This window comes from Cetorhinus maximus, chromosome 19 (genome assembly GCF_964194155.1).
Source record: "Cetorhinus maximus chromosome 19, sCetMax3.hap1.1, whole genome shotgun sequence".
Classification (NCBI taxonomy): domain Eukaryota; kingdom Metazoa; phylum Chordata; class Chondrichthyes; order Lamniformes; family Cetorhinidae; genus Cetorhinus; species Cetorhinus maximus.
In genome coordinates, this window is record NC_135897.1 from 10,630,884 (window position 1) to 10,655,326 (window position 24,443).

General features: G+C 44.7%; 1 protein-coding gene across 5 annotated transcripts in view; it reads left to right on the plus strand.

Moving 5' to 3' along the window:
• Positions 1–3,300: 3,300 nt before the first annotated feature.
• Positions 3,301–24,443, plus strand: part of wdr33 (WD repeat domain 33) — a 118,489-nt gene continuing 97,346 nt past the window's right edge. For all 5 annotated transcript variants that reach the window (XR_013579579.1, XM_078563477.1, XM_078563481.1 and 2 more), the window contains exon 1: positions 3,301–3,429. The gene's annotated coding sequence lies outside the window, so the exon portion shown is untranslated. The remainder of the gene's footprint in view (positions 3,430–24,443) is intronic.

A 24,443-nucleotide genomic window follows, 5' to 3' on the forward strand; every position in this document is an offset into this window, starting at 1 on the left:
CAAAGCAACCTGCTTGAGCGGCACCTTAGCCACCACCTTAAACATTCAACTCCTTCCTCCTCTGACACACAGTGGAAGCAGTGTGTATCATCTACAAGATGCACTGCAGCAACTCACCCAAGCTCCTTTGACAGCACCTTCTAAATTTGCAACCTCTATCACCTAGAAGAACGAGGGCAGCAGGTGCATGGGAACCTCATCACCTGCAAGTTCCCCTCCAAGTCATATTACGTCCTGATTCGGAAATAATTTGCTGTTCCTTCATTGTCATTGGGTCAAAATCTGAGAACTCATACCTAATGGCAATGTGGGTATATATCTTCAACATACCGACTACCATGATTCCACCTCCTTTTCAAGGGCAGTTGGGGACTGGCAATGATTATCTCTGCAGCCACTTCTTTTAAGGCCCTAGGATGCAGGCCATCAGCTGCAGGGCACTTCAGCCTTTGGTCCCATTAGTTTTCTGAGTACTTTTTTTCTAGCAATGGCGATTGTTTTAAGTTCCTCCCTCCCTTTACCCTCTTTATTTTCTATTGCTCTTGGAATGCTTTTTTGTCTTCGACTGTGAAGACTGATGCAACATTCATTGCCTTGTTTCACATTATTAGTTCCCCAGTTTCATTCTCTAAGGGGCTAATGCTTACTTCAGCTACTCTCTTCTGTTTTTATATACTTGTGGAATCTTTTTCTGTCTGTTTTTATATTTCTTGCTAGTTTATTCTCGTGCTCTGATTTCTCCTTCTTTGTTTTTTTGGCCCTCCTTTGCTGGGTTCTAGAATTTTCCGAATCTTCTGGTCTACCACTAATCTTCATAGCATTGTATGCCTTTTCTTTCAATTTGACACTACACTTAACTTCCTTAGTTAGCCACAGATGGTGCATCCTTCTCATTATTTTCTCAATGGAATATATTTTTCTTGAGAGTTATGAATGATCTCTAAATGTTTGCCACTGGTTCTCTAACATCTTACCTTTTAACCAAGTTTTTCAGTCCCCTTTGTTGAACCTTGTCTTCATACCCTTGTAATTACCTTTATTTAAGAAGTGCCTTTGTTTAAGACATTAGTTTCAGACCCAGATTCCTCCCCTCAAACTGAATGTGAAACTCTATCATGTTATGATCACTCTTGCCTAGCGGATCCTTTACTTTGAGGTCCTTTTGTTCCAGAAGTAGTTAACTAGTTTCTTCTGTATCTTGATGACAAACCCGGCAATGGATCAAAATGACTAAATGGTACCACAACATAGTGGCCACCAGTTGGTTCATGCCCAGCATGCAACCCTGTAACCCTGTAGGCCAGTACTCAGAGCAGTTCTGTCCAGCACCACGGCGAGTGGTGACCTTGGCTTCCAGCTCTTGTCAGTTCGCAGTTTCCTTGGAAGGGCTAAGATAGACTCTCAAGTATAAGAGGTGGAGGTCCTCCAGTCAAAAGGCCTCAGCCTCTTCTGCAGCAAGTCAATTCACCACTGACTCAACCAGGAAAACATTTCTCCTTGTTGATTCTGGTGGAGGTTGCAGTGGAGTAAATCTGTTGACATTTGCACATTCTTCATAGGTCAACAGAATCTGTGATCACGAGGAGCACTTCATTTGCCTAAGCTGAGAGAATGACCTCCCTATCTGGCCTGCACAGGGCCAATCCCATCAACTTCCTCCACAAGATGTGCAGTAAGGCTCCACACAGATGGCATATAACTAGTTGAACATCGGCACTACTCTCCTACAGGGAAGGGGGTGCCAACAAGGAACTATTAACCTTAATGAGACACTCCACGGTGGTTTACAGAAGTCAGATCTGGGTGATGAAATGCACCTGAGAGCCCAAAATAAATATTCTTGATCTGCCCTGTTGAATGCCTTCTCCTGATCCAGGCAACTGACAGACCAGCCCCCTGCAAATGGTGGAGCAGGCTCCACATCAAATGGATGTTATCATGGATTGTCCAGCCTGGGATCACATAGGACTAGTCAGGGTATACCATGTGGGCCAGCACAGTGTCATCGCATGCAGACATGAACCTGCCATAAATCTCGTAGTCTGTACTGAGGAGCGTGACAAGCAGAGTGACCAACTGTCAGGGAATATGTGAAAAGCCACTTTAGTATCCGAGCGGGAGTTTGAGGGGGGGGTGGGGTGGGAGTGATTTGGGGGCTGCTGGCAAACCTATAAGAATGGGGGAGTCAGCATCGGCAAAACTATCGAAATTGGGGAAGAGGAGTGTTGGAGATCCTGTAAGATCAGGGAGGCAGCTGCCGAACTTGTATTAGATTGGATGCTTGGGGGGGCGGGGTGGTGCGGGGGGGTGGGGAGAGCTGCAAACCTGTTGGAGCAAGGGGAGGGCTGCTAGTTCTGTGAAAGTAGGAGAGGAGGATGGGTATGTGAGAGCAGGGAGGAATCGGGTCTGAGAGGTAAGAGGGCCAGCCTGTGAGAGCTGGGTGGGGTTGGGTCTGAGAGGTAAGAGGGCCAGCCTGTAAGAGCTGGGTGGGGTCGGGTCTGAGAGGTAAGAGGGCCAGCCTGTGAGAGCTGGGTGGGGTCGGGTCTGAGAGGTAAGAGGGCCAGCCTGTGAGAGCTGGGTGGGGTGAGGTCGGGTCTGTGAGAGCGTGCCAGGTCTGCGAGAACATGAGGAAGGCTGTGAGAGGGTGGGGGGGTGGAGCAGGGGAGGTGGGGGAGCTGTTGGGTCTGTGGTAGTGTGGGAGTGCCTGCTGGGAGGAAAACACAGTGCGCATGTGCACATGTGCGAAATTCGATGATTGAGAACACATAACAAGCAGCGTCCCAAATGCAGGGATGGGGAACGAGTGGCCCCAAAAATGGGACGACCCTGGGAATTCAGGGATGGTCGGTCACCCTGTTCTTAGGGAGCAGGACAATAATGGCCCTGCGCCAAAATAGGGGCACCTCCCTGGCCACCAGGGTTTCCACCAGGGCCTGCACTCCATGTGGCTGGTGACTGATACATTGATAACTGGCACATGACTGCAGTGCAACAATGAAATGTGGCACCCCAGGATATGTATTCCCATAAGAATTAGCTCCTAGCTCTTTTTGAATAACATCAAATAACAAATAGTGTGGAGTTAGTCGGACTGAGGATTATATTTATACCCTGTGCTTTTGTGGATAAATGTTGAGCATTTATGATTCGAATAACCATGGCACCAGCCTATTGAAGGGATGGTGAGAATCACGCATGCGCAGTGGGGGAGCGTGCGGGCGGGCGGGCGTGCGCACGCGCTGGTGGCGACGGTGCCGCGCACTGTGGGCGGCGGGGGGACTGCGCAAGCCCTGCGCGCTGGCGTCAGTTCCGGCGCTGGGGGGGCTTGTGGAAGATGGCGGCAGTGCGCGGAGCCGCGGCCTGAGGCCATCCAGATAGCGGCACTGAAGCGGCACTAGGGCGGAATCAGAGTGAGCCAGGCCGCCCGTGGTAAGTGTGAGAGCCGCAGCTCGCAGCGCCCGGCCTGTTCACCACAACCCCTCACATCCCAGCCCGGACGGAGCGGCGCAATCCGAACGCCGCCATTTTGCGCACGGAGCCGGGGAAAGACAGGCCCGGGCCCCGGGGCAGCGAGGGGAGGCCCGGGCCCCGGGGAGGAGAAGGGAGGGACCGGGCCCCGGGGAGGAGAGGCGAGGGGAGGCCCGGGCCCCAGGGAGGCGAGTGGAGGCCCGGGTCCCGGGGAGGAGAAGGGAGGCCCGGGCCCCGGGGAGGCGAGGGGAGGCCCGGGCCCCGGGGAGGCGAAGGGAGATCCGAGCCCCGGGGAGGAGAAGAGAGGCCCGGGCCCCGGGGAGGCGAGGGGAGGGACCGGGCCCCGGGGAGGCGAGGGGAGGGACCGGGCCCCGGGGAGGCGAGGGGAGGCCCGGGCCCCGGGGAGGCGAGGGGAGGGACCTGGCCCCGGGGAGGCGAGGGGAGGCCCGGGCCCCGGGGAGGCGAGGGGAGGGACCTGGCCCCGGGGAGGCGAGGGGAGGGACCTGGCCCCGGGGAGGCGAGGGGAGGGACCAGTTCTTGAGGTGGGTGACAGAAGCCCTGAATCTCAAAAGGTTCGGGTACTCGGCAGATTTGGGTGTACAGCGCAACCTCTGGAGGTTATAAGGGACTTGGAAAGAGATGGATAAGGATCACCTGTCAGATTTCGTGACCCCTTTAATGGGCTCCAAGTTCAGCAATTAGATTTGAATGTGGCACAAATTGCATGCCTGAATACTATGAAATTGGCAGGTAAGACGGGGAAGATTTGTTCAGTTATATATGCAGGGAAAAATGGCCTGAGCCCGGAATTGGAAAAGAAAACTATTTTTGGAGAATGAGGGATGGCCCATAATTGTAACGTTGATTCAGTATTCTCTGAATTTTCACCTACCTGCTGCTCTTTCGGCACCACCATCAGAATACAAAATGTCAGATTCCACATTATTGGTAATGGTACCCTGTTCTACTTCTCTACATTCTTCCACTGCCGCTGGGTTGTCATGTTGCCTGCCTGTAATCGTGTCGTGGATGAGCAGAAAATTTTGGTGGCAGGAAAGAAAATTGAACCATCATAGGTACAGCAGTGGGTCATTCGGCCCATCAAGCTTATTTCACCATTCAATTAGATTCATGGCTTTTCTTCTCCCTCAGTGCAACTTTCCCATACTGCCTCCATGTCTCTTCGATTTCTGTCTTGAATCTGGATTTGTGTCATTCAAAAATGTGATAGAAAAATGGCTAGAATCTGAAAGTATAATAGCACAGATTTCAAAAGGGAAGTTAATGCTTGAGCAGCCTTATTGAGTCACTTGAAATTTTAACATAAGTAGGTATGGGGACTGTTTTGGATGTGATATTTAGATTTTCAAAAACTCTTATGGTACTGCAACAACAACTTTTATTCACCTGTAAAATCCCAAGGCATTTCTCAGAAGCACTATAAAACACAATATGATACTGAGCAACAAGGAGATATTAGGTCAAATGACTGAAAGCTTAGTCAAAGAGAGAGGTTTTAATGAGCATCTTAATGGAGGAGAGCAAGGTAGAGAGGTGGGGAGGTATAGGGATGAAATTCCAGAGCTTGGGGCCTAGACAAGTGAAGGCACAGCCACCAATAGTGGAGGAGTTATGATTGGGAATGCACATGAGGCCAGAATTAGGGGAGCTAGATATTTCAGAGGGTTGTGGAGTTGGAGGAGTTTACAGAGAGAGGGAGGGGCAAGGCCATGGAGGGATTTGAAAACGCGGATGAGAATTTTATAATCAATGTTGCTTGACTGGGAGCCAGTGTCAGTCAGCAAACACAGGCTGATAGGGCAATGGGACTTGCGAGTTAAGACAGGGGCAGCAGAGTTTTGGATGACCTTAAGCTTATGGAGGGTAGAATGTTGGAGACTAGGCAGGAGTGGGTTGGAATAGTCAAGCCTAGAGGTAACAAAGGTATGGGTGAGGGTTTCAGTAGCAGCTGAGCTGAGATGGGTGAAGTTACGGAGGTGGAAATGGGCACTCTTGATGAGGGCATGAACATGAGCTCAGAATATCATCTCAGGATCAAATGTGACACCAAGATTGCAAACATATTGACCTAATCTCGTACTGTTGTCAGGGAGAGAATAGTAGACTCGATTAAGGCCAGTATATGTGGAGTCAGGACACAAGTAACAGAATGAATAGAAAGCTGGTTGAAAACAGAATAGTGATTAATGGTAGTTATTCAGAATGGCTGAAGATAGGAAGTGCTGTTCCACAAGGATCGGTGCTGTGGCCACTGTTCGCTATCTGCATAAACTTGTAGGGAATTGAAGTATGACCTCCACACTTGTGGCCATTGAATTACGAGATTTTATTAATACTGAGGAAAACGGTAGCAAAACTCAGGATGGCAATAATAAACATGCAGAATGGGTATGTCAATGTATAGTTCAATATCTATGTGTTGCATGGTGCATTTTGGAGTCATATACTCCTATGAAAAATTAGTGTCTAAATGGGGTAGAAATGCATAGGAATTTAGGGGTGACCTAATAGAGGCTCTCACAGTTTGAGGGGATTTGAGAGATGTAGTGATGTTGTTTCCATTTGTGGGGAGCCCAAAACTAGGAACTGTAAATATGATAGTAACTGATAAATCCAGTAAGTTCAGGAACAAGGCCTTGACCTGAATTGTGGTGGAACTCACTACCACACAGAGCACTCATGGGATACAAAAGTAAAACGATCTGGGGCTACAGAATCACAAATCATTAGAAGTAGCAATAAAAGCCGAAGTGCTGGAAATACTCAGGTCTGGCAGCATCCGTGGAAAGAGAAATAGTTAACGTTTCGAGTCGAATATGATTCGTTGGAACTGAAGGGAGATAAAAATGTGCTAAAGACAAAAAGCTAAAAGCTACTGCGGATGCTGGAAATCCAAAACAAAAACAGAATTACCTGGAAAAACTCAGCAGGTCTGGCAGCATCGGTGGAGAAGAAATCAGTTAACGTTTCGAGTCTTCATGACCCTTCGGCAGAACTGAGTATAGTTAGGAGAAAGATGAAATATAAGCTGGTCTAAGGTGGGTGGGCGGGGGGAGAGAGAAGTTGAAGGTGTAGTGATTGTGGAGATAAGCAAGCAGTGATAGGAGCAGATAATCAAAAGATGTCACAGACAAAAGGATCAAAGAGGTGTTGAAGGTGGTGATATTGTCTAAGAAAGGTGCTAATTAAGAATGGAAGACAGGACACTCAAGGTACAGCTCTAATGGGGGTGGGGTGGAAAGACTAACAAAGTTTTAGTTTTAGATTTAAAAATAATGGAAATAGGTGGGAAAAGAAGAATCTATATAAATTATTGAAAAAAAAAGGGAGGGGGAGTTTAAGATCTAAAGTTGATGAATTCAATATTCAGCCCGGAAGGCTGTAAAGTGCCTAGTCGGAAGATGAGGTGCTGTTCCTCCAGTTTGCGTTGGGCTTCACTGGAACAATGCAGCAAGCCAAGGACAGACATGTGGGCAAGAGAACAGGGTGGAGTGTTAAAATGGCAAGCGACAGGGAGGTTTGGGTCTTTCTTGCGGACAGACCGCAGGTGTTCTGCAAAGCGGTCGCCCAGTTTGCGTTTGGTCTCTCCAATGTAGAGGAGACCGCATTGGGAGCAACGAATGCAGTAGACTAAGTTAGGGGAAATGCAAGTGAAATGCTGCTTCACTTGAAAGGAGTGTTTGGGCCCTTGGAAGGTGAGGAGAGAGGAAGTGAAGGGGCAGGTGTTGCATCTTCTGCGTGGGCATGGGGAGGTGCCGTAGGTGGGGGTTGAGGAGTAGGGGGTGATGGAGGAGTGGACCAGGGTGTCCCGGAGGGAACGATCCCTACGGAATGCCTTCAGGGGGCAGGGGGGGTGAAGGGAAGATGTGTTTGGTGGTGGCATCATGCTGGAGTTGGTGGAAATGGCGGAGGATGATCTTTTGAATGTGGAGGCTGGTGGGGTGATAAGTGAGGACAAGGGGGACCCTATCATGTTTCTGGGAAGGCGGAGAAGGCGTGAGGGAGGATGCGTGGGATATGGGCCGGACACGGTTGAGGGCCCTGTCAACGACCGTGGGTGGAAAACCTCGGTTAAGGAAGAAGGAGGACATGTCAGAGGAACTGTTTTTGAAGGTAGCGTCATCAGAACAGATGCGACGGAGGCGAAGGAACTGAGAGAATGGGATGGAGTCCTTACAGGAAGCGGGGTGTGAGGAGCTGTAGTCAAGGTAGCTGTGGGAGTCGGTAGGCTTGTAATGGATATTGGTGGACAGTCTATCATAAGAAATTGAGACAGAGAGGTCAAGGAAGGGAAGAGAAGTGTCAGAGATGGACCATGTGTAAATGATGGAGGGGTGGAGATTGGAAGCAAAATTAATAAATTTTTCCAGGTCCCGACGAGAGCATGAAGCAGCACCGAAGTAATCATCGATGTACCGGAGAAAGAGTTGTGGGAGGGGGCCAGAGTAGGACTGGAACAAGGAATGTTCCACATACCCCATAAAGAGACAGGCATAGCTGGGGCCCATGCGGGTACCCATAGCCACACCTTTTATTTGGAGGAAGTGAGAGGAGTTAAAGGAGAAATTGTTCAGTGTGAGAACAAGTTGAGCCAGACGGAGGAGAGTAGTGGTGGATGGGGATTGTTGGGGCCTCTGTTCAAGGAAGAAGCTAAGGGCCCTCAGACCATCCTGGTGGGGGATGGAGGTGTAGAGGGATTGGACATCCATGGTGAAGAGGAAGCGGTTGGGGCCAGGGAACTGGAAATTGTTGATGTGACGTAAGGTGTCAGAGGAATCACGGATGTAGGTGGGAAGGGACTGGACAAGGGGAGAGAGAAGGGAGTCAAGATAACGAGAAATGAGTTCCATGGGGCAGGAACAGGCTGACACGATCGGTCTGCCAGGACAGTTCTGTTTGTGGATTTTGGGTAGGAGGTAGAAGCGGGCTGTCCGAGGTTGGGCGACTATCAAGTTGGAAGCTGTGGGAGGAAGATCTCCAGAGGAGATGAGGTCAGTGACAGTCCTGGAAACAATGGCTTGATGTTCTGTGGTGGGGTCATGGTCCAGGGAGAGGTAGGTGGAAGTGTCTGCGAGTTGATGCTCAGCCTCCGCGAGGTAGAGGTCAATGCGCCAGACAACAACAGTAAAAATGTGCTGTTTTGTGCTGTTGAAATGGGGGACGGGGAGGAAGAACAAGAGGGAAGGCCTGGGATAGGGTAGCGGGTGCCAGAGATTAAATAACAAAGATGTCATGGAACAAAAGGCGAAGGGAGTGGTAATGGTTGTAGTAAAGAAACAAAGCATTTGTCCAGAGTGAGTGTTAATGGCAGAATAATGAACAGCTGTGTCTGAAAGCAAAAACATGAAAAACAAGATAGATTGGCACATGACAAAAAAAAAATCAAAATGGAGGACAGGGTTCACGATCTGAAGCTGTTGAATTCAATGTTGAGTCCAGAAGGCTGTAAAGTGCGTAATCGGAAGATGTGGTGCTGTTCCTCAAGCTTGCGTTGAACTTCACTGGAACATTGTAGCAGGCAGAGGACAGAAATGGGAGCATGAAAGCAAATGGTGAATCAAATTGGCAGCAAATGGAAGGTCGAGGTCGCACTTGTGAACTGAGCGATATTTTGTAAAGTGGTCACGCCACCACCGTCAGGAGATACGACACTGTTGCCAGTGGTGATTCAAGAGGCCAGATTTGGAGTAGTGTAGAGATCTCGTTTATGAGGCTAGAGGAGGTTACAGAGATATGGAGGAGTGAGGCCACAAGGGATTTGAAGGCGAGAATTTTAAAATTGAGGCATTAAAGAATTGGTCTGGATCAATGAAGCCAAGGTAATGGGCGAATGGGACTTGGTGTGAATGGGGGCAGCAGATTTTTGTATAAGCTTAGGATTGTGGAGAGTGGAAGATGGGAGGCTGGCCAGGAGAGCATTCATAGGCGGATGAGCTGAGGCAGGGTGGAGTTGGGAGGTGCAAGTGGGGCGTCTGGGTCATGGAGTGGATCCGTGGTCAGAAGCTCATCTCTGGGTCAAAAGGACACCAAATTTGTAAATGGTCTGGTTGGCCTCAGGCTGTTGCCAGAGAGAAAGATGTAGATGATGGTTAGGAGACAGTGTTTCTGGTAGCTAATGACTTCCATCATTCATATGGAGGAAATTTCTGCTCATCCAGTACTGGAGGTTGGACAAGCAGTGTGACATTAGAGACAATGGAAAGGGAGAGGGAGCTAGGTGTCATCAGTGTACATGTGGAACCTGACATCTCTTTGGATAGCTGAGAGGAACTATTTGGGTATGAAATAGGAGTGCCTCCAATTAAATATTAGGAAGGCTGAAAGCACTGTCTTCAAATCCCACCACAAACTCCATCCCTCTTCCGAGCCACTGTCTGAAGTTGAACCGATCTGCTCATGACCTCCGCATTCTCTTTGACATGGCCCTGGACTTCTTGTCACATGAAAACTCCATCACCAATGTCGTCATCCAGCTCGCTTAACATTGTTGGTTTACTCCCCTCTCTCCACCCATTGTCTACCAAGGCCGCCTTTGATGTCTTTCCTGGCTCCAGTCTCGATTTTGCAGTGCTCTCTTGGCTGATCCCCCACCTCTGTCAACTTGAGCTTGTTTAAAACTCTGCTGCCCATATCCTAACTTGTACCAAATCCTGCTCACCCACCCCTCCTGTGCTTGCTCACCTACATAGGCTTCTGGCTCAGCAATGCATCACTTAAAATTCTCAATCTCATGTTTAAATCCCTCCATGGCCTTGCATGTCCCCATCTTGGTCACCACCTTCAGCCTTACACCCCTGAGATATTTGCGCTTTAACTGGCCTATAGTGCATCACTGATTTTAATCGTTACACCATTGGTGGCCGTACCTTCAGTTGCCTTGGCTCCAAGTTCTGCAATTTTCTCCCTAAACCTCTTGCTTCTCTATCTTACTTTCCTCCTTAAAGGCACTCCTTAAAACCTACCTTTTAGTCATCTGACCTAATATCTCCTAATATGGCTTGGTGCCATACCTTGTTTTATAATGCTCCTGTGAAGCACCTTTGAGACATTTCATTGTTAAAAGACATTTTATAAATGCAAGTTGTGTAGGAGAATGTTCTAATGTTCTTTGCAGAGGATAGTATAAAGAGACTTTGTCTTTACAGGAAGTGAGGTGAGGCGATTTTAAAGCTTGGCCAGAAGTGCATTTCAAGGTGTGAGGCAAAGGGGGTTTGGGGGAGGGAGCTCTCAGGACCATGGTGGCTCTGTCACCAAAGGTGGAAGGATGTTGAGGGTGGGCAGTGTATCAGAGGGCTAGATGATGGAGATGCTATGATGAAAAATATGGCAATGCCTGGTGTGACTGCACCATGGAGAGCTTTGCAGTTGAGGATTTTAAATTCAGTCTGTTGTGGTTGGAAGGCAGTATAGAAAAAGTGGGCCAGGGTGAAAATAGTGCTTGCAGTTTTGGATAATTTGAGATTGATGGAGAATGGAGGCTAGTAACAATGGCATTTGATGGATTAAGTCTAGAGGTAATGAGGGTGTAGACACAAATTTCAGTGACAGCAGACTCTCAGATACATGCAGGTGCAAGCATTGCTTTAGAGGTGGGTGGTTGGGTCCGGTGTTTGAAGTTCTGCCCTGGGTTGGACACAGTGCTGACTCTGTCCATAAACTAACTCAGAGTGAGAGGGATGGAGTTGATGGCAAAGGTGTAAAATTTTCTAGGGAAAGCATTTTGACTTCTGTATTTCCAGTGTTCAATCAGAAGATATTCCAGCTCATCCATAACTTACAGGCAGTCAGACAGCATGGAGATGGTTGTGGGGTAGAGCAAAGTGGTGGAGAGGAAAAGCTGGGTGTTGTCCATGTGGAAATTGACCCTTTGTCAGGTTGGGGCTGTAGAGATAATGGTGTCGGTGGGAGGCTGAGCCAGTTGCTTGAGATACATTTGCTGATTTGGACAGATAGGACTGAAATGCTGCAAGTTCCACTGATTTCTGATAGTGCTTCAGATATCTTGGAGGACTTGTGAATAATGAGCTCTGGGCAATAAATGCACTTGCGTTTAAATGGAAAAGAAGCTATAAAACTGTCTAAATGTCTCTCAGATATAGTCCCATTTAAAATGCCATTGCAAGAAGTGATGTATTTTGTATCACTGACAATTGTTACCATTTATTTCTCAATCTCAGTTCTCCTAGATTTCGATTTCAAATGAGCATTGAAAATTTTGCAAGGTTTAACAAGTTTTTTCAGTGAAACAAAGCATTTGTGAACTTCTGACAATATGAAGTGTATAATACCTTCTACAGCTTTCCCTGATTTTTTTTAGTCCAAAGATTTGCAGAGTTACAGACCTCTGGGGGTTCCCAAAAATTCCCAATTGTTATTTTGAGTTTCTGATCTGCATTGTATTTCCAGCACAGAAACAGACCATTTAGTCGAACTGGCTCGATGCCGGAGTTTGTGCTGTTCATGAGCCTCTTCGCAGCTCTCTTCATTCACCCTATCATCATATTCTGTTACTTTCCTCCCTCATGTACTTATCTATCTTCCTCTTAAAGATGTCCACTACAAGCCTCTACTACTGCAAGCCTCAAATGCTTATAGTAGCCAGTTTCACATTCTATCCAATCTCTGGGTAAAGTTTTGTCCTGAATTTGTTAATGGATTTAATAATGATTCTATTAAAATTTTTGACCTAGAGTCCCCTGCCAGTGGAAACATGTGTGTCCACTTTATTGAACCCCTTCATAATTTTAAAGGCCTCCATTAGGACACCTCTAAATCCCTACCTCTGTTATTTTCCAAGGAATGGGTGGCTTTTTTCTTTGTCCTACCAAAACATTCCTCACACTTTATTGAAATTCATTTGTCATTTGCACGCCAATTCGCAAACTTATTAATGTATTGATTTCCCCGTTATTATCTCTGTGCCCCAAATTGGTGTCACTGCAAACTTTGAGCTTGTTCTTCCAGTTTCCAAGTCCACTTAGTGTTTATGTAAATGGTGAACAGCAGTGATCCGAGCACTGATCCTTGTAGAACACCACGTTGCAACTTGCGCCAGTCTAAGTGAACACCTTTAACCACAATTTGCTGTTTTCTGTTTTGTAGGCAGTTCTGCTGCTTGTTCAGTGCCACATTGAAATATTTCTGTTATCATCTGCCCCATGCACTGTAAAACAACTGATGTTATCACTTTTTGCTGTTGCTGGTTTTAGTATTTAATCAGGCTCTCCAGTGCCTTGCTGAAATTCAGCGTCCTTTTTCTGTGGCCTCACCTTCAGGCTTTTCCTCTGATCTTTTGTATCTTCATTGGTTGATGGTTTTAATCCGATTTGCATCTTCTAATCCTGTTAGTTGAATTCTCTAAAAACCATTTAGAGATTGTTTTTGAAGCAAATGAACTCTGATAGGTGAAAATACATTTGGCCCCTGCAGAATAAAATTAACCTCTGAATCAGGGCAGGAAGATTTTATTTATTGATAGACTGCAACAAGATCTTTGGCACGTCAAGTACCTTGGATTTGACATGCCCGTGAGCACACTTCAATCCCATAAGGTCATTGGGAACCAGGGGCCAAATGCTGTGCTCAACATCACCCTGAAGCTGTGCTGCAACTGGCCTTAAAAAATGGCCTTAGGGCCAAGGGAGTAATTTCATCTGATAAGATAGAAAAGAAATACAGCACCAAAGTAGGGCAGGTCCCACCTTCTGGGGAAGATTACTGATAATCCCTTGAGAGCTGGATTCTCACCATTGTGGGATAATTATTAACATAGGATCCTGCAGGAAGACTACTATATTGGTGTGTGTGATAGGGTTGTTCCCAACTGCAATCCCCAGCCTCCCCACCGAGTGCTGCTCAGTAAAACTGGGCTACTGAGGCTATCTCCTGTCATCCATTAGAAGTCATCAGTACTCCGCTGCCCATGTCCTAACTTGCACCAAGTGCCATTCATCCATCACCCCTGTGCTTGCTGAGCTTCACTTGCTCTGGGTAATCAGTGCCTTGATTTTAAAGTCTATATGCCTCTTTTTAAATCGCCACATGGCCTCGCCCCACCCCACCTCTGTAATTTACCCCTCTTGCACAATCCCCAGACATCTGCACTCTAATTCTGACCTCTTAATCGTTCTCAATTTTAATTGCATCACCATTGATGGCCATGCCTTGAGCTGCCTAGACCCTAATCTCTGGAGTTCTCTCCCCTACCTCTCTCCTCCTATAAGAAGCCATTTAAAGCCAATCTTTTTGACTAAATGTTTGGTCATATTGCCTTGTGACTTGTAAGATTTTGCTTTATAGCGCTCTTGTGAGGCGCTTTGGGGTGTTTTATTATGTTAAAAGGTGCCATCTAAATAAATGCAAGTTGATTTAGCAGCCTCAGCCTTTGGCAGAATTGCCTTCACCCTAATGTATGCTCTACAAACAAGTGTTCACTGAACATACCTTCCTTTTCTTTCTGTGCTTACTGATCAGAACCATCAGGTACTGAATCATGTCAGATGCTGCAGTGCAGGACAACAATGTTTACACTTTACTCATGCATTTATAATGTGTACGTGTTTGTTATGCATAGTCTGGTGGGCACAGTAGCTCGACAATATCTGAGGCAGCTGCTACAGTAAGGGGAATTAAAGCAAACTAATTGATTGTAATTCCTCTTTTCCTTTTTCTAACTTCCTGTTCTCCATTTGACATTTGCCTTCTGCACAGAATTTATAGCATAGAATCAGGCTACATGGTCCAACTGTTCTATGCTGGTGTTTAGGCTCCACTTGAGCCTCATGCCACCCTACTTCGTCCAACCCTAATAGCAAAACCTTCTATTCATTTTTCCTGCCTATACCTAGCTAGCTTCTCCTCATATACATCTATACTATTCACCTGTACCACTCTGTATGGGAGCAAATATCACATTCTAATCACTGGGAAAAGAAGTTTATCCTGAATTCCCCATTGGATTTATCAGTATCTTAAATTTGATTCCTATTTTTGAATACCCCCACAAAGGGGAACATCTTGTCTATGCCTATCCAACGGTCTCCTTAAATCACCCCCCATGAGATCACCTCTCAGATCACTTTTCTTCTGAAAAGAGCTCCAGACTGTTGAGTCTTTCTATGACTGCATAGTTTAGGTATCACACTGCATGATCTGCATCCTTCTTGCACCTACTTCACTGATTCTATATCTTATTTTGTAAGAGACCAGAGCTGTGCAAGTGCAGTCTAATCAAGGTTCTATACAGGTTTACCATAACCTCTCATTTTTGCAATTCTATTCCAGTCCTGTTTGCATTTTATGGCCTTGTCAATATGTATTACCACTTGGAATGAATTGTGAACCTGTACCCCACCCAGGTCCTTATGCTCCCCTACCCTTTTGAGAACGCTTTGTTTAGTAGCGAATTCCACCACACTCTGAGTAAAGACAATACTCCTGAATTTCTTGTTGGATTTATTCATGACTCCTATTTTTTGGCTCTCCCACAAGTGGAAATATCTTCACAGCGAAGGTTGAGAGGGGACCTGATAGAGGTGTATAAGATTATGAGGAGCATAGATAGGAAGGCACATATAGAGGGGTCAATAACCCGATGGCATAAATTTAAGGTAAGAGGTTAGAAGGCTAAGAGGGGAGATGAGAACCTTTTTCACCCAGAAGGTGGTGGGAGTCTGGAACTCACTGTCTGAAAGGGTGGTTGAGTCAGAAACTCTCGTATCAGTTAAGTATTTAGATATTCACTTGCCTTGCCATAGCCTCCAGGGCTATGGGCCAAGTGCCAGAAAATGGGATTAGTGTAGTCAGATCTTGGTTGACCGGTGCAGGCACGATGGGCCGAATGGCCTCCTGTGCTGTAAGCATCTGAGTCTACTCAAATCCCTTCATAATTTTAAAGATCTCTATTCGGTCACCCCTGGATTTTCATGTGCCTCTGTCCAATCTAGACGCACTTTTCCCAGGCCTCCAAAATGCAACACCCAATACTTGATCTATGTTAAGATTATTTTGTCGTTTACAAGGCCATTCTACAAGTTTATTACCATTGTCTTGTATTTTGTTACAGTCTTTCTCAGTATTAACTATTCCCCCAAACTGGTAATGTCTGCAAATTTTGACCTTGTACTTCTGATCCCCAAGACAAAAAGGTTTTTGTAAATAGTGAACAACAGTGGCCCTGCACAGATCCTTGTGGAACTCCAGTTCCCGTCTTCAGCCGTTATGAATAATTTTAACCGCTCTGCAGTTCTGTTGAGTAACCAGCTTACTGAATATTCTGTTCCTTGTGTCATGACTCCCCATGTTCTGAGCCTGCTTAGCAGAACCTTTAAGGGGGTTTTTGAAAATGTAAATATATCTATTCCATTACCTTTGTCTGCACTTTGATTCTTCACAGAAATCAACGCGATTTCTCAAGCATGACCTTCATTTTTGAGATCTGTGGTGACGTGTATTTTTGGTTTCTAGATGTTTTCCTAATACGTTTTTGAGTAAAGGTTCCATTATCGTTGCTACCCACAAATTTCTGTTCATTCAATACTGGACACCAGACAGGCAACATGACAAACCAGAGGTCGTGGAGGGGTGGAGAGAGGTAGCACTGTCCTGCAAGTCTCTCTCTCCCCCTGTCCTATCTTCTCCACATGCTATTGCCATTCTCCCATTCTCCCTGTATATGCCTCTTTCTTACTGTATATGTGCCACCCTGGATGCTTTGCACACTTCGCCTGTATCTCCTCTTCCCTGCACAGCTTTCTTTCTCTGTCTATTGCTTGTCCATTTCTTCCAAATCATGTTGAACATGTGAAATGCTCAAAACATAAGCTGCAGGACTGATATTGTTCATTTCTTGAAATTTGTTTAATGGAGCAGGAGCTTGGGAGTGAGACAGTTTGAAGGAATTGGAGAACTGGAGCAAGTGTGGACCTCTGGTCAGGAAGAAGTGGAGGGTTATAGTTTTACATATAGTTAGGGCTGGCTAACAGGCTTTGAAGCAGTTCAACTCATTGTCTTATGTATGGCCTTGCTGTTGCTGTCCTACTTTGCATTGAGCAATGGTCTTGGCTTTTTCTATTGTGTTTAGGAGTTGTAGCAACAGATGTGGGTGAAAGCAAAACTTGACCTAGGGATTGGAGAGTAGGGAAGCTATCACTGAAGTGGGGAAAAAATAATTAACAGAGCATTGAAAACATAATAGTTCTCCATTCCTGCCTGTCCCAAAAATTTGGCTACATTTACCATGGATCTACCCATAATGGTAAAGACCCTGTTAGTCCCATTAAAAGTACCATGGAAATCCTTCAGCAGCTTGGCATAGCTGGTGATGCAGGGCTTTTTCCAGCACCAAAGTGGACTACTTATAATTATGGGGATAGATACTATTCTCTGCAGCGTGAGTCCCAAAGGCTGTGTTGCCTGCCCTGTGACAGGGTTAAGGACATCGCCTCAGGGCTGGAGAGGAACTTGGAGCAGGAGGGGAGGGATCCAGTTGTCGTTGTCCATGTTGGTACCAACCACATTGGTCGGACTAGAAAGGAGGTTCTGCTGAAAGAACTTGAACAGTTAGGAGCTAAATTAAAAAGCAGAACCTCCAAGGTAATAATCTCAGGATTACTACCTGAGCCATGGGCAAACTGGCATATGGTAAATAAAGTCAAGGAGTTAAACGTGTGGCTCAAAGATTGGTGTGGGAGGAATGGGTTTCAGTTCATGGGGCACTGGCATCAGTAATGGGGTAAAAGGGAGCTGTTTCAGTGGGACCGGCTTCACTTGAACCGTGCTGGGATCAGTGTCCTGGCGAATCGAATAACTAGGGCTGTAGAGAGGGGTTTTGAACTAAATAAAGCTGGGGAGGGTTCTGGAGAGGGGACACGTTGGCTCACAAAGCAAAAGGATGTGGCAGTACTGCAGGGTCGCTATTTATGTAATGATACCCAGAGTGTGACAGGAAGAGACAGTGTACAAACATAAAAAAACAGCAGCAAATAGGGTCAGAGGGGGAAAAAAATGGTAAAAAAAGGAAAATTAATGGCTCTTTACTTAAATGCATGTTGTATTCTGAACAAAATAAATGAATTAACGACACAAATAGAGATTAATGGGTATGATCTTATAGCCATTACGGAGACATGGTTACAAGGAGATCAAAGCTGGGAACTCAATATCCAGGGGTATGTGACTTTTCGAAAGGACAGGCAGGAAGGAAAGGGTGGTGGGGTAGCCTTGTTAGTACGAGATGGGATAAGTACGATAGCAAGAAAGGATCTTGGATCGGAAGGTGTAGAATCCATATGGGTGGACGTAAGAAATAACAAGGGGAAGACGACACTGGGGTCTATAGGCTCCCTAACAGTAGCTATACTGTTGGACAGAGAATAAATCAGGAGATAGAGGGCATGTAAAAAAGGCAGTATGTTAATCATGGGTGACTTTAATCTTCATGTAGATTGGGAAAATCAAATTGGCAGAGGTAGCTATGAGCAAGAATTCATAGTATATTCGGGACAGTTTCCGAGAATATTTTGTGGATCCAACCAGGGACCTGGTAATGAGGCAAGTTTAATAAATGACCTCAGAGTAACAGATCTCCTTGCAAACAGTGACCATAACATGGTTGAATTTAGCATTCAGTTTGAGAGTGAGAAACTTGGGTCGGAAACAACTGTGCTAAACTTAAATAAGGGTAATTACAAAGGAATGAGGGCAGAGTTGGCTGGAGTGGACTGGGAAAGGAGTTTAGCAGAAAAGACGGTTGATGAACAATGGAAAACATTTAAGAAAATAGTTCATGGCTCACAACAAAGATATATCCCAGTGAGGAAGAAGGATTTTCGGAAGGGGTTAAACCAACCATGGTTAACCAAGGAAGTTAAGGATAGTATCAAATTGAAAGACAAAACATACAATGTGGCAAAGATTAGTGGTAAGCCAGAGGCTTGGGAAAGTTTTAAAAACCAACAAAACATGACCAAAAAAATAATGAGGGAGAGAATAAACTTTGAGGGTAAACGAGCAAGTAATTTAAAAAGAGACAGTAAGAGCTTCTTTAAATATATAAAAAGGAAGAGAGAGACCAAAGTGAACATGGGTCCCTTGAAGAATGAGGCTGGGGAAATAATAATGGGGAACTAGGAAATGACAGAGGAGTTGACTAAATACTTTGCATCAGACTTCAAGGTAGAAGACACTAATAGCATTCCAAAAATACTAAATAACCAAGGGGCAAAAAAGTGGGGAGGAAATAAATACGATAACTATCACTAGAGAAAAAGTACTAGGGAAACTAATAGGGCTAAAGGCTGATAAGTGCCCTGGACCCGAAGAGTTGCATCAAAGGATATTAAAGGCAGTAGCTACAGAGATAGTGGATGCATTGATAGCAATCTCCCAAGAATCCTTAGATTCTGGAAAAGTCCTAGAAGATTGGAAAATTGCCAATGTAACACCCTTATTCAAAAAGGGAGGGAGACAAAGAAACAGCTAACTATAAGCCAGTTAGCTTAAAGTAATTAGGAAAATGTTAGAGTCTATTGTAAAGGATGTAATAGCAGAGCATTTAGAAATACACAATATAATCAAGCAGAGTCAGCATGCTTCATGAAGTAGAAATCATGCCTGACAAATTTATTAGAATTCTTTGATGAGGTAACAAGCAGGATAGATAAAGGGGAACCAGTAAATGTAATAGATTTGGATTTCCAAAAGGCATTCGATAAGATACCGCACATAAGGATACTTAATAAGATAAGAGCCCGTGCTGTTGGGGGCAGTATATCAGCATGGATCGAGGATTAACTAACTAATAGAAGACAGAGAGATGGGATAAGGGGGGCATTTTCATGAAGGCAACCTGTAACTGGAGTGCCACAGGGGTCAATGCTGGGGCCACAAATATTTACAATATATTTTAATGACTTGAATGAGGGAAGTGAATGTACTATCGGCAAGTTTGTGGATGACACAAGAATCGGTGGGAAGATAAGTGAGGAGGATGGCACAGAGTCTATAGAGGGATATAGACAGCTTAAGTGAGTGGGCAAAAACTTGGCAGATGGATTATAATGTGGGAAAATGTGAGGAGCAGACTCGATGGGCCAAATGGCCTACTTCTCCTATGCCTTGTGGCTTTACTTGGCATTTCCCAGCTGCATAATATTGAAGACATCACCAGTGTTTTGTTTCCCATTGGTGTGTAGGAGCCAATGGGAGCCCAATGCATGTTCTGCAACACAAGACTGGATGGTGCTGTCTCTCCTGGTGTTTACTGTAGGCAGATGATGCGCAGGGAACTCTTGCCTCATGTTCACAGAAGACTCTTGATAGTGCTGCTTGTTCATCTGGGAGGATTGAGAGAATCTGCTGCTGCCTCACAGACAGACTGAGGGGGCCTGATGGGCAGATGGAAGGCTGACGGGCTGGGAGCAGGGATCTCAGCATCAGATGTGAAGTGACTATTTGTCACACATGAGGAGTTACACATGACTGCAGAGAGAGGAGGGAGTAGAACAGAGGCAATTGTTAACTCTAATAATTGTAAGCTGGTATTTTGCCTCAGGCAGGTTTGTTCTTCAGCCAGCTCAACAGTTACAGACTCCCAGTTCCTTCGCCTCTCCCCCTGCCCCGGAGTGTTACATGCCCATCACCTATTTTAACAATGCAATTGTCATAATAATGTAATTGCCTTACAATGTAATTACCAGTCAACGAGATGATTATTATTGGACCTTGACAATTGACAGCAAGGAGGTCAGCAGTACTGTCTGTTCTCCAGCACATGATCCCTATCTTGTCTAACTATGATTACAAGGTGTTCCATCTCTTTACTTGATTGATAGAGGATTCAGCCACTACATGCGTATACACTGAAATTCTCTTCACCACATTCCTTACCTTCTGCTGAAAATACTGAAGCAATCATATCATCAACAGTTGGATTGCAGGAAAATGCAATGACTGCACACCACCAGTAAACAACAGAATTATGCATACACCTCTGATGCTGTAAATTGGAGGATTATTTTATAATATGAATTATCAGAATCACTGATTTGCAATGACTGAATAAGTCAAAATTTGTTGGAAAAAATGTTACAGGATGTAACAATGGGAGTGAGCATTTAATAAATAATAATTTAGATAAATTTTACAAGACTGTATTCCTAATTTCAGCTGGTGAGCTGGTGCTTTGTGTAGGTATATAGAGAAGAAAGTTCATTGTGTCCTGTTGTTCTGAATATCAGACTGCATGATTACTCCTTGTTCCTGCTAATGGCGTAGTTGTCAGGGACAAGGCTTTATGCTGTTAGCTTTTTCTGGCTGGGAGCACAAACGAGATTGACACGATCTTTGAGTAGGTTCTCAGGTCCCATGAGTATGAGGTCGAAGAAGAAAGCGGAAGATGTATAGAGAAAAATCATTCTTTTGGGTGTTATAATCATTGTGTGTAACACCAATTTCATTTAATCCTTTCCCATCACACTGTTTAATAGAATAAAAATCGATTTATTCAGTCACTTTTGGATCACTTTATATATCAGATTGCATAACTTGTTTATTATTAATCAATCATCTGCCTTATATCATGAGTGACGTCACAACATTTGTGGGAGATGTGCAGAAGCAGTGTGTGTGTGCGTGTGAGAGACAAACAGCCAGACAGAAGGTACAGTTGAGCGAGAGGGGAAACTGAGAAACCCAATAGAGAGAGAAAAAGGGATAGATCTTGCCTTGGGAGGTAAGGAATTAGAGAGTGGGAGATGAGCAGACAAAAATATTTTAAAATGTTTGTTTAGGAGTTGTCATGGGAGAAGAACCATTTTAAATAATGATCCACCGTGAAGTTAATGGTACAATAATTTAGTAAGATTTTCTTCTAGATATTCATTTGTATTTCATTTTTCAGACAGTGCCTATTAAAGCTGACTTTGGCTTTTGTCTCTTATTTTTCCGTCTACACCTTGTTAGTGTATGATTCCTATCATTGAGCAAGCCAATTGGTGTTAGCCTATCTCAAAATGTAGCATTTGAGGATTAACAAAAGTAGCCTGAGCTGCCAGGTGACAATTCGCAAGATGGCATTTTGAGAGTGCATCACCCTAAAATTGCTCTCTGCCTTTACTGTCCCTCTCATTGCCATTATTTAATCTTAATCCATTTCCCCGTCCAGATTATGCAAATGCACAGGAGGTGCAAGTGCGCAGGAGGCACAAAGTGCAGCTTCAGCTCCTCTTACTGAAGTGCATGACACAAGACTGACCCAAACATTATCTGTGTGATGCTGTCATTAATTGGGCAATGTTGGTTGTTTTGAGTCCTGTCGTCTTGGTGCACTTTTGAAGTGATCTTACTTTTGCAATTTAAATACTGCTTATACACTGTAAAAGATAGTGGGTCTTTGGGACCAGTGATATAGTGCAATCTCGATCAATCCCAAAGTTTTGCTTCTTAATTTATTCTGCAAAGTAGAAGAATAAATGAATTAACTTTGCTTGTGGGTAAATTTAAGCTTCAGTTAATACATCTGAATGTTTCAATATATTTATAGGATAATTGCCAACTTGGTACCGCTGCTACCCAGATATGGAATGCTCTCCGAATAGTGCCAGGAGTTGTTCATTGTCCACATGATCAGGCAGTGGGACCTTGGTTTGAAGTCTCGCTTGAAAGGTGGCTGTACTGGCAGACAGTGCCTTGTCTTAGCCTACTGGTTTAGATTATATACTGAAATAGTGGAGTCACCAACTGAACCAGGCTGAGACTAAATACTCAAAAACACACTTTTTGATTGTAAAAGTCTAAACGTAGAAGATGAAATGCTATATCAATGACCAGAAAGAATTGCTGTTTTTAAATAAGTGCTCTTGAGGCTAAAAAAAATATTTAAACCTGAGGTTCATGTCATAGTTCAAGAAATTGCTGTTCTCTTTTGGGAACTTTGCAGTAGTAGCTTTTTCAAAGAAAGGAAGACGTTGCATTTAAATAGTGCCTCTACAACTTCGGTACACCCCAGAGCATTTTACAGCCAATGAAGTACTTTTGAATTGTAGTCACTGTTGAAACATAAGGAAACATGACAGTCAATTTGTCATCAGTTTTAGTCAAATTGGTTAAGATAAATATTGGCCCGGACAGCGTGAGATCTCAGCTGTTCTTTGAATAGTGCCATGGGAAACATTTCATCCACTTGAGAGAGTAGAGGCCTTGGTTTAACGTCTCATCTGAAAGGTGGCTTCTTTGACGATGTAGCACTCACTGGGTATTGCAATAAAATGTCATCCTAGATCATGTGCTCAAGTCTCGAGTTGGAATTGAACTCTCAGCTTTCTGCCTGTGGTCGTGGGGCTATCATTGAGCCAAGACATTTTTAAATAGGCATATGTGGGAAATTCCTGCAAATTGATTAAAACATAACAGCCACATAAGAGTGAGAAAATGTTGCTTTCCATTGAATATCCTTGTGCAACTATGCTGTGTCTGTTCAAAAGCTTTGCTGCACATTTGAACCCTGTTCTGTTTACTTGTTACTGGTGATGAAACCTGTCTGCCTCAGGCATCCCATGTTAACATACCAAGGCCATTAATCCAGTAGGTCTGTATGTGTCTTCACACACAGGTCAGGCAGCTCGCACAGTCAGGAGCCGACAACATTAGTAATTTGAATTGGGCATTGTGGGGGCAGAAGACAAGCCTTCAGACCAGCAGCTGTTAGCTGTTCAAATAGTGTAGAAAGCATTCTATGACCAGTGTAGAAGAGAGCCCAGTACTGCCAGCTGGAGAAAGAGCAGCCAGCTCTGGCAGAGGGGCAGATGGGAAATACAAGACAGGATTTCAACATTCTGGCCAATGAAACTGGGATTCTGATATAAAACACCATATTTAGTGACAGTGATAGTAAACCCTAACAACACACAATTCCCATTTCTGTTTTTAGTGTGCATAAGGCCAGCTCTGATGCAATTCATTTTAGCATAATTATAACACAGACACTAAATGTTTGGGAATGTAGATTTACTTATAAAATTGTTATCTCTAGAGTTATATGCATATAGAATTACTAGGTGTCAGCATCAGTTTGAAGTTACTGAAAAACTATTGCAGCACAGCTGTGTACCTGCACAACACAGCTAAGTACCCCTCTGTAGGTGTGTAAAATGCTTTCGCCTTGAAGAGACTGGAGGGGCTTACAAAAAGATGAAGCACTTGGCTAAGAAATGAGGCTGGCATGTGAGGCAGCGTCTGAGTGGTTTCAGCTCATGATTTGTTGGATTTCATTTGAATGAGTAAAACTCAGATTTGTGCGAAACCTTGCATTAGGTTTAGTGCTGTGACCGTACAACATCACGAGTGCTGTTTGAGTGTATTGTAGAACCATTCAATCCTCATGTGGCTGTATTTCCAGCTGCTATGTAATTTGTGGTTTCAAATGTTGCATTTTGGGCTGCGTGTTTTAGAACGCAAGAACTAGGAGTAGGGGTAGGCCATTTGGTCCCTCGAGCCTGATCTGTCATTTGATAAGATCATGGCTGATCTGATAATGGCCTCAACTCCAGTTACCTTTCTGTCACCCATAACCTTTGACTTGTTGTTGATCACAAATCTGTCTAACTTGGCCTTGAATATATTCAATGATCCAGCCTCCACTGCTCTCTGGGGAAGAGAATTCCACAGACTAAGGATCCTCTTGAGCAACAGAAAATCTTCTCATCGCTGTCTTAAATGGGAGACCTCTAATTTTTAAACTGTGTCCCCTAGTTCTAAACTCCTCCACAAGGGGAAACATCCTCTCAGCATAGATTACCCCTCATTCTTCTAAACCTCAGTGGGTACAGGCCCAACCTGCTCATAAGCTAACCCCTCCATCCCAGGAATTATTTGAGTGAACCTTCTCTGAACTGCTAATTCAGCTATATCCTTAAGGAAGGAGACCAAAACCGTACACTAGATCCAGTTTCACCAAG